Source organism: Physeter macrocephalus, chromosome 7 (assembly GCF_002837175.3).
Source record: "Physeter macrocephalus isolate SW-GA chromosome 7, ASM283717v5, whole genome shotgun sequence".
NCBI lineage: Eukaryota > Metazoa > Chordata > Mammalia > Artiodactyla > Physeteridae > Physeter > Physeter macrocephalus.
In genome coordinates, this window is record NC_041220.1 from 132,342,533 (window position 1) to 132,353,639 (window position 11,107).

At 38.1% G+C, this 11,107-nt stretch overlaps 1 protein-coding gene across 2 annotated transcripts in view; it reads left to right on the forward strand.

Moving 5' to 3' along the window:
• C7H4orf33 (chromosome 7 C4orf33 homolog) overlaps positions 1-11,107 on the forward strand; it is a 75,076-nt gene that overhangs the window by 18,828 nt on the left and 45,141 nt on the right. The window contains exon 9 of one of the 2 annotated variants that reach the window (XM_055086229.1): positions 672-1,371. The exons of the other annotated variant lie outside the window; for it this stretch is intronic. The gene's annotated coding sequence lies outside the window, so the exon portion shown is untranslated. Of the gene's footprint in view, positions 1-671; positions 1,372-11,107 lie in introns of those variants that run through there. 2 annotated transcript variants of the gene reach the window in all.

An 11,107-nucleotide genomic window follows, 5' to 3' on the forward strand; every position in this document is an offset into this window, starting at 1 on the left:
TGTGGTACATATATACCGTTGAATACTACTCAGCCTTAAAAAAGAAGGAAATTTTGCCATTCGCAATGACATGAATGGACTCGGAGGGCATTATGCTTAGTGAAATAAGAGAAAGACAAATACTGTATGATATCACTTATATGTGGAATCTAAAAAATAAAACAAACTAGTGAATACACTGTTAAGTCCCCTATATACGAACGAGTTCTGTTCCGAGAGTGTGTTCATAAGTCCAATTTGTTCATAAATCTAACGAAGTTAGCTTAGGTACCCAACTAACACAATTGGCTATATAGTACTGTACTGTAATAGGTTTATAATACTTTTCACACAAGTAATACATAAAAAGCAAACAAACACAAAAAATAAACAGTTTTAATCTTACAGTACAGTACCTTGAAAAGTACAGTAGTACAGCACAACAGCTGGCATCCAGGGGCTGGCATCCAGTGAACACGCAAGAAGAGTTACTGACTGGAGGAGGGGAGGACGTGGGAGATGGCAGAGCTGAAGGATCGTCAGCAACAGGAGATGGAGGGCAAGCTGTAGTTTCACTCATGCCTGACGCTGATGGCAAAGGTTCTGGTTCCTTGCTGGATTCAATTCTATCTAGCCTCTTGAAAAAATTATCCAGTGATGTCTGGGTAGTAGCTCTTTTTTTCTCACCATAGATGACATGGTAGCACTGGACTGCAACCTGAATGGCTGCTGCAACCTTCGTGTACTGTTCTACATTCGGTTCCTGTGCCTCACAAACTAACAGTGCCTCCTCAAATAAAGGGAATCCCCTTGCCATTTCCTGCATCATGAATCTCTTCCGTTCTTCAGTTACTTCTTCCTCTGTCTGTCTTCGTCCTTTCTCTGGGCACGTTTGCATCTTTGAAAGTTTGCAACTTGAAGATTGGTATGTAGGTGACTTACTGCATAACAAAAAATGAACAGAGGTACAAGCTACTATGTATTACATAAATAATCTAAAAGGATATATTATGCAACACAGGGAATATAGCCAATATTTTATAACAATAAATGGAATATAACCTTAAAAATTGTGAATTACTATGTTGTACACCTGAAACTTATGTAATATTGTACATCAACTATACCTCAATTTAAAAAAAAAGAATTAGAAAAAAAAAGATAGTGAAGAGGCAAGCCACAGATTGAGATAAAATATTTAAAATAGATATATCTGATAAAGGACTCTTCCCAGAATACGTCAAGGACGCCTACAAATCAGTAATAAAAGGACAAGCCAATTAAAGAGCAAAAGACTTGAACAGACACTTCACAGAGGAAAATATATAAAAGGGCAATAAGTAGAAAGTATAGCAAGGTTCTCAACTTCCCTAATCACCAAGGAAATGCAAATTAAAACCACAACAAAATACCACTAAATAACCAAAACTTAAAATTCACACGATGGCTAAAATTGGAAATGACTGACAATACCAAGCGTTAATGAGAATGTGGAGGCCCTGCATCACAGGTTCAGATATAAATGATAACTTTATAATACGGGGGCAGAGTAAAGCACAAACATCCTAGATACAGTCAAAACCATAGAAAAGATTGAATTTGGATGTTGCACTTTGTGAGCTATCTGAAACCTAATATGTATCTTCTTTTTATCTGTTTAGATGCTTTGAAAACATCTCTTGACTTTCTTTTCTCTAGATAAGAAATATTTTCCTTCTTCCAATACCAAGCAAGCAAAAACACATTATGTAAACATTTTCTTTTGAAAGGAACATGCAGTTCAGGGAAAATTTATCCATTAGTGAGATGCAAACAATGCACCCTATAGAAACTTAGTATTTGAGAGTGGGTGTTTGTAATAGCTGTTTCAAATTTGTTTTTCCACTTTAGGACCATGAAAGAATATCATTTCTTTGTTTAAGATATGCATAAATGCATGTCCTTGCTGGGTTGTGAATTGTTCACTATAGTTATCAGGCAGATCCTCTCTTCTCGCAGCGTAAATAGATTACACTGTGCATGTATTTAGTCAGGTGCTTTCTCATGCATTTTCTCAGCTCCAGTAAACTGTAAGTCACAGTCCAGAGGGAAATATACTTTTTATTTTTAGCCCCCAACTACTTCTTTTTCAACCTTAAAAAAATTTTTGCCACAGAAAAAATAAGTTTATCTCTTCCTTTTCTTCCTTCTTTTTAAAATGTTAGGCTTTGAGGGCAGAAGATAGTGAATACATTGATAACTAATTAATCTGATATTTAAAAAGAGAGAGGATGCAAGTGGTGGAGCAATTACAGTAAGCCCTGAACACTTGTGCTCATGCCTCAAAGCCCAAGGCTCATCTCCTCGTGCCCTTTTAAGTTTCCATAGGGGTTTAACATTACTGTATTTTGGCACTTACCCACACTGTGCGTTAGGAAGCTCTCCTGACCCCCCTCCCATCCTCTCAGCCTAACATTTTACTCCAGCAGCCAGTTGGACTCAGGGAACTGACAGCATCCTGTCTCATGGCTTGTCTGCTGCCTCAGCTTGTGCTGGCTAAAAGTATATTTAGCCAGTCTCGCGCATAAACTACCTTGGATGTGAGAGGGAGCTAACACCTCATGGGACAGCTCTTTTTTTTTTTTTATTGACATATAGTTGCTTTACAATGTTGTGTTAGTTTCCACTGTCCAGCAAAGTGAATCAGCTGTATGTATCCATATATCCTCTCTTTTCTGGATTTCCTTCCCATTTAGGTCACCACAGAGCACTGAGTAGAGTTCCCTGTGCTCTACAGCAGGTTCTCATTAGTTACCTATTTTATACATGGTATCAGTAGTGTATAGATGTGAATCCCAGTCTCCCAATTCATCCCACCCCCCCCATTCCCCCTTGGTATCCATATGTTTGTTCTCTACATCTGTGTCTCTGTTTCTGCTTTGTAAATAAGATCGTCCAAACCAATTTTTGCAGATTCCACATCTATGTGTTACTATACAATATTTGTTTTTCCAAGAAGGATGGGAGTAGGTGGATAAATACTCCTCTCTTTCATCCCTCGGGTTGACAATTCAGAGGTCGATTCCACACAGCTCCGTAGAAGACACCTAAAAGGATCACACTCCAATTGCTCACAGCAGTGGCCCAATCAAAACACAACTTATATTGCCTTTCCCTCATTTCCCGTTTTACTCTTCCTAGTTCTTTACTGCTGTTTGGAATTACTTTAGCAAAATCAACCTATATGCAAGCCCTTGTCCCACGTCCGCTTTACGGGGAACCCAGGCTACGTCAGTTGTTACCTGAAGTGGCCCTCAGAAGTAGCCCGTCAGGATGGGAATCAGGAACTGTATCACTCATGGGGCATTCAGTGATAGGGACCCCATTGGTGGTGGTGATGACCCTGGTGTAACATCAGGTACTAAGACTTTCACCAGTGGTAGACGGGCTTGAGGACCAGGTGTAGGTCAAACATCAGTGTGATAGATAGCACTTGGCATAGAAGCAGTGGAAATAATAGGGACTGTGGAGTTAACTGCTTTTTTTTTTTTAAACAATTCGGACGTTGAAATAATTTCATTTGCTATTTCTCCACTAATAAAAAGTAACAATTTGGAGGGGATTCTGAGAAGATGGTGGAGTGGGAAGCACCAGGAATGTGTCTACCCACCTAGACAACAATTGCACCAGCAGAACTGTCTGCTATAGTTGCTTTGGAACTCTGGAGTCTGTTGAAGGTGGAGTTGACTGCTTTCTGATAAAGGCTTTGGAAACCTGCTCAAATGAAAATAGCCAACTACAAACTAAAGGCACTTTGTGAGCATCAGAAAAATGTGCATCAACATTTGAATTAGCCAAATTCCCAGTAGCTGGAAGGCAGAAAGTGTGGAAAGTCTAGTTCAGGATTTAGTGGTAAGGGTAGCTATACTGCAAAGGAGACTGAATGCTCCGCTTTCACTCCTGTGTTGAAATTAGGGGCCTCATAAAGAAAGAGTGGGACCCTGAGACCTGGAATGAGGACATTTGTATGGATGAGCCTGTTCTGGCATATCTTGAACCCCAGATTTTCCTTCATCCTCCGGGCTGTTAGAAGCAGCTCCTTTACCCTCGTTAGAGGCAATCATCCTCAGCTTGCCTAGACATTCCCCCCAAAACCTCACCTACGGCAGATCCTCAGAAATAGTACTTGCCAAAACATGCCATTTCCTCACCAGACTGAAAATGAGGGTCAGATTGCAGCACAGCTCAAGGGGCAATGGCAGTAATAAGTACATGCCATGGGAAGAAGTACTGTGTTCACTGAAAGGTTATAGGACCTGGAACCAGGGAAGCACATGTTGGAGTGGATCTAGTTATTCTACTAGAGAAGGCAGTATATATGGCTGGAAAGGGGAAAAATTTATTGGCACGGGATGTTAAACTTGGGCCTTAACATCTTGACAAGGCTAGTTCAGGGAAAATACAAGATAAGTCTAGAGCATCTTCTAGTGCCAGAAAGTAAAGAAGCACTAAAAAGGAAAATAAATAACTAAATCAGTGGGCACTACCCATTTTCTGATCACTTCTTGTCCTAATTTTTCTCTATAAGAAAAAAATTTATAAAATTGACTATTATAACCATTTATTATCACCAACAATTATTTTTCATGTAAGGAATAGTGAAAATATTATCACTAGAGCTAGGGTGACCCATGTATGAAGAATATAAGAAACTAGAAGTTATAAAACTATGAAAAGTGAGGAGTCTCTGTACAAATTTCACCTTATAATTTCATGATAAATAGTACTTAAAATATTATTTTCCATACAGTGTGATCCATAGTTAAATTTTATGCCTGATGTTTATAAATCTAATACGTAATTTAAAGGAGAAATAGTAGAAAATATTGTCAAATGATGTACACTTGACCATTTGTATGAATTACAGTAATATGTAATAACATAATTGGCTATTGAGAGAGCTTTAGTGTTTTTCTGCTAACTTTTTACTTTATACTAAAAAACTCACAGAGAATGCATAGTTTAGTAAAAACTAATTTTCTTCTGACAGCCTATCACCTGAAATATCCATTAAGTAGTATATCTGATTCAATAGTACACTGAAAACCCATGTTTCTAATAATGCCCTAAGGCACTGTAGTGCCTGGAGTACATGTTTTGAAGAGATAGCTTTGCAGACATAGAACACCAAACTATAAATGGAAGCATTCGAAGCAGTAAAAAATGTGCTAAATACAAATGTAATTTTTTGAATGAGCTTTGAAAAAATAGCCTGAAGAAAAAAGATAATACCACAAGTAATAAGCTTTGGTATATACCATAGAAATACCAAGTGTCCTGTATTCCTGCAATAGTCCTGGCTTTTCTCCTAACTGCCTGATTTTGTGCAAGTCTTTTCATTAAAATTTCTAATACTTATTATTTTTCAGGAACCATATATTTAATTTTGACAGCAAGCTCAAAGAGTCATGTATCTTGAGGTCCAAGAAGGAGGAGATATATGTATACGTATAGCTGATTCACTTCGTTGTACAGCAGAAACTAGCACAACGTTGTAAAACAACTATACCCCAATAAAAATAATAATAATAAAGTTAAGGAAACTGAGAGCTTCAGAGATTAAACATATTGCCCAAGATCATACAGCTAAGGAGCAGTAGATTTGAACCCAGGAAGTTTGGTTCTGGAGACCGGGCACTTGTCAACTTTACTATAGCCTCTATGAGTCTTAACTACTCATCTGTAATATAAAGCTACAGAGCTAAGTTCTTTTCCTCCCTGATTGTATAAATAAAAATAACATAGAAGAAAAAAGAGGTTGATAAGCCCTTCACTTTTTTGTGGTACACTTGCAGAGAAGATGCGTATTCAAGTTACTCCTTTTTAATAATCCACTTACTAAGAGAAACACATTTTTCCCCCCAGGCTCCTCTAGGGTACAATTTATGGCAGCAGTGCAGTGTCACACCTGCAAATTGTCATTGCAGCAGGTATACTTTGGTAGTAGACTAGTGGCTAATCTGAATGCGGATCTCTTAGGATTTATCCTGAGTAGGGAATGAGTCACAGTGTAGTAGAATATCAGAGAGGAAGAAAACCCAGGCTGCCTCTATAGTAAACGCTTTTACTAACTTGGATTTTGTCAAAGATCAAAAGACAAGCTTCAGAAGATATGAAAACTTTGGCAACCAAACCACACCCTTGAGTAACATGCAATAACTATATAGCCTTTTGTCTTTTTAAATTATTTATTTATTTTTGGCTGTGTTGGGTCTTCGTTGCTTGTGCGGGCTTTCTCTAGTTGTGGCGAGTCGGGGCTGCTCTTCGTTGTGGCGTGCAGGCTTCTCATTGCAGTGGCTTCTCTTGTTGAGGAGCACGGGCTCTAAGCGCACAGGCTGTAGGCGCGCGGGCTTCAGTAGGTGTGGCTCGCGGGCTCTAGAGCTCAGGCTCGGTAGTTGTGGCGCACGGGCTTAGTTGCTCCGTGGCATGTGTGATCTTCCTGGACCAGAGCTCGAACCCGTGTGCCCTGCATTGGCAGGCGGATTCTTAACCACTGCACCGCCAGGGAAGCCCTATAATACCCTTTTATCTCCATGTATCAGAAACTGAAGAAATTTAGCAGTAATTTATTCTAAATGATCTTATAGTCTACTTGTGCAGAAAACCTAAAAGTTGTGAGTATCTGCTTTCCTGTTCTTAGTGTTTTGCTGTTTGCAACAGTGACGATGCATCTGTTTTCCTTTCTGAGAAGATGATTATCTGTCAAAAATAAAGCAGTAAATTAATTTATATCAGTGACTTTTCAAATTGCAGGTTGCAGACCCTTAGGGAGTAGATTATGGAATCTATATAGTGGATTGTAATCCATAAATAATTAAATAGAGTTGAAAATAGAAGAATGAATCATATTTATTAAGTACATATATTGTTTCAAGAGTTTTGTCCTTTTTTTGGATCTAGTCACAAAAGTTCAAAATCTGTCAATTTAGAGTGTTTACAGAACATAGGCTTTAAACACTCCGGTTGTTCACAGTATTTTCCTCTGAGTAACTAGTTAATATCTAAAAGATTCTCAGCGAGTAGTGACTGAAGAAGATTTGGAGGGGAATCTCAAACTCAAATGTGTCTCTGATGCAGCTTAAAAACTAAGGAAAGAAGTATGGCCTTCTACTTTATTCCTCAATTTTACTTATAAGTTTAAAAAGGTAGATACATAGATACATAGATAGGTACATAGAGAGATAGATAGGTAGGACTTACAGAGATAGAGCCTCAAATTTTAAATATATTCATTGGAGGTGGTCCCTTTGCACGGTATGTAGCTCTTTTTCTAATCTATAAATTAAGATGCTTTGGGTTGTAAGTAGAAGTAAGCTCAACTCAAGCTACCTTAAACAGTAAAACGAGATATGGCATACTTCTGGTAGTTTGATGTAGAGGTTGACAGTCTCACAGTGTCATCGGGTTTCTAGCTCTATTTATATATGGTTTTCTTGCTCTGCCATCTTTTAGGTTATCTTCATTCAAAGACATCTGTCCTTTTTGTATATGAAATGACTGTGGGTATTACAGGTATCACAGTTACAAACCACAAAATCCAACACAAGAGAATATACTCAATGATTTATGACACTATTCTAGATATTTTCCTCATTTTATGAAAATTACAGAGTTTTTTGCAGTCTGGATTTTTATAATTGTATTCCCATGCTCCCATCTGTCTCCTGTATTGTCTGTGAATTACATCTAGAAGCTTGGTTACATCCAGGTTCAATTATTGGTAAGAATATTTCATAGATGGTATTATAGTATTCTTCTGTCAGGAGAAGCATAATGCCTGGTTGTCTCCATTTCGTGATGTTAGAAGCCATTGATGAACATTGCCGAAATCCATGAGTGATAATCCAGTTTTGCTTTTACTTCCATATTTTATAGCTTTTGAATTATCTTAATTCAACTATTTGGATACCAAGAAGAACTGTTTTTACAAGATAAATGCTTGATTCTTTTCTTTGATTTAGCTGTCTTCTGAATACTTGGTCCTCTAGCAGTCTCCAAAGATGACCAATGAGATTTTTTAAAGTATCTTTCTGAGCTCATGGATTAAAAATACTTTATGTGTATTAATTCACTGCAGTTTCCTCATTGATGTTCAATGTGTTCCATCTTTGGCCAGTGGAGTCTCTTTAAGTTGGTTTCTAAGTCTTTTGACATGACCTTTTTCGTCATTAATAGCTTATTTGCTTTCTGGTATGACAAGATGTTCCAGGTTCATCTTGGACATTGCTTGCTATAGACATAGAGCTAGCCATTTCTCCAGTAAGTCTTGGTTTCTCTTAGTGGCAAATGATATTTAGAGACCACTATTTGGACACTAGGAGTGCTCATTGCTAATGGGTTAGGTATATTTTTCTAGTCCTTTTAAAAAATACATCATGGTTTCATATGGATACTTGCTACTTGATCTCATACATTTTATATCTGTTTCCCTTCTAACACGACACAAAGTGGTTTTCAGTGATTCCAACATAATTTCTCATTTGTTTTTTCCCATAAAATGTACAACAGATTCTGAATAAATTAACCATACAACAACAATATGATTACTAGAAAGAGTTTAAAGGGTATTTTTGTTTTTGCTGTTCTTTTTTAACCTTAGAGTATATCCCAGCAAGGATATACAGCCAAATTCCCATGTTTAAAGCCACTTTAAAGTGGTTTCTATGTATTATGCCACCAAACGCAATACAATTAGGTTCATTGGTTTCATTCTCCTTTCACTTGGGGGGAATTTTTTTTTTTTTAATACTTCTGAGGTTTCAACTTCAAATCTATGAATCAAGATATACTCAGAGAAGTCTGGCCTCTATTCTGGTTCCCTCTAACCCATCACCTCTCCCATAGATAACCATCAAAAAATTTATAGTTCACCCTTCCATTTTTAATATAAGCAAATATGTATAAATGGTCATATGCTCTCATCTTAGGTATAAATGTTAGTATACTAGAGCTAACAGAAAGGATTCACTGTCAAATAGACTTATAATTAAGGGGTCTTACCCAGATTTACTAATAAATAAAGAGTTCTTATTCCAGATTGATTGATACTAATGATTTCAAGGATATAAAATCAAAAGGCTCACACAAATCAAAGAGAAATTTAGTCCATCCTGTGTGGCTATCTTGGTATTTCCTTTCTGCATTGGATACATTCTCTGGCCAGTAATAGATGAGGTCTTTAAATGAGATGTGTGTCTGACCTCACATAGCAAAAGAGGGGTTGTTTAAATTATGAAGCATCTCCATTTTGTATTTAGATTGGCAAAGGACCTATGTGACATTTTCCCCAGAGCCATGCCTTATACATCCATAGATTCAAGGGATAATCTTGCTAAGAGAATTCCACAGATAAGGGCACTCCTACTAGCAGATTTCTTTAGCCTAAATATATTTAGACTATCTTTACAAAAATATTAGACTGGGACACCTGTGAGGTTTTTTTTCCCCAGAGAATGTTCCCTTGGTAGTCAGAGAGAAACAGATCATGGACCAGCAGCTTATAAGGAGCAAGAATTTCCTCTACAGAATACCTTAACAATGACCATACTGCTTCATAGGTCTTTTAAATTTCTTTTACCAACTCAATTACTCTTTTTCTTCCTTTACCCACAGTAATTTGAACCTTTTTACAGTGTGTTGATGGAAGCATTTGAGTATAAGTTACTGAGGCCAAATTTACTGCCTTCTCTGGCCAGTCAGTTTCCATAGTTGTTGTATGTATGGGGAGATTTAATTCAGCCTCCTCAAAATACTTTCTCATTCTGGGGAACCATTGTTTGCATAAATCTTTAATTAATTGTATAAATAATTTAATTGTATAAATAAACTTACAAATTCTTTGTTACACCACACAGCTGTAGAAGAGAAATTAATATTTGACACACCATGTATTAGTTAATATTATAGGATCATTCTATTCCTTCTCAACAGAAATGACTTCTCCTATACCACATTCCCCACTATAGGGTGGTGACTAGAGTCCATTGTTCAATAAATTCTGGATCCCATTTGGTTTGTTTCAGATTTTATGGTACAGGTTTTTACAGGTGTCATTATGTAACATTCACCTCTGCTAGGGAAGACACAGGTTGCTTCTGTATCCAAACCTCCATACCTGCTGGTTTTAAGAACCCAGGTAGCTAACTCAGGAATCTGATTAAGGCATCTGCCTTACAATTCCGGTCTCTTTTCAGAGCTGGAAACCGATTTTTTTTGGTGAACATCCACATGAACCACATTCTTCTTAATTTCCACAGAGATTTCCTTAATTGAGTGCCACATAAGGATATTCTCTATTGTCTAATGATCTAGGACCCATTTGCAGTTGACTACAGCCCAGTGTCTGAAAATATCCAAATGCTCCTCTGACATCAGGAGCCCAGTTCTTCTCCCACTGCTAAACTAGCAGCTCTCAACTCTGCCAAATTTGCAGCCTTGCCTGTTCCTTCTCCCCTCGAGGTTTTTTCTATCAGCAAGGCACATAGCTGCCAATTTCCAAACAGTAACACGGCCTCAAAGCAGGAACTCCCTTTAGTGAACCAGGCAGCTGCTTGTCTTGGCTGGGGTAAGAATCACAGAGCTTGGACCACTGAGCAGTGTAGGGGAAGGGAGATCCTTGGAGGGCTCTCTCATTGGCTCTGTGAGCAACATGCTCTCGTATTCAGTGCCCTCCCCCCAAACTTCCCACCTAGTGCACTCTTCCATGTAGCATTGCCTCTTAGTCAACTTTGCTGTGCTGCCTTTTCTCTATTCAATATCTCTCTGGCATCGTCCAAGGCAGGATTGATATCTAGCCTCAGAATTATTTGATGCTCTTCTATGGTGGGGGGCAGTTTGAGCAATACCCAGTAACAAGCTAGCAGCTGTCTTTCAAATGGGCTTTAATGAACAGCTGCCTCTTAGTTTTCAAGTCCAAATCCAAGAGGTCTTGCTGAGTAGCCCTATTTGATTTCTCCCAAAGGCTTCACATCTACATGTATTCTAGGAGGTGAATATTCTTTTTATTTATTTATTTATTTTTTTTTTTGCGGTACGCGGGCCTCTCACTGTTGTGGCCCCTCCCGTTGCGGAGCACAGGCTCGGGACGCGC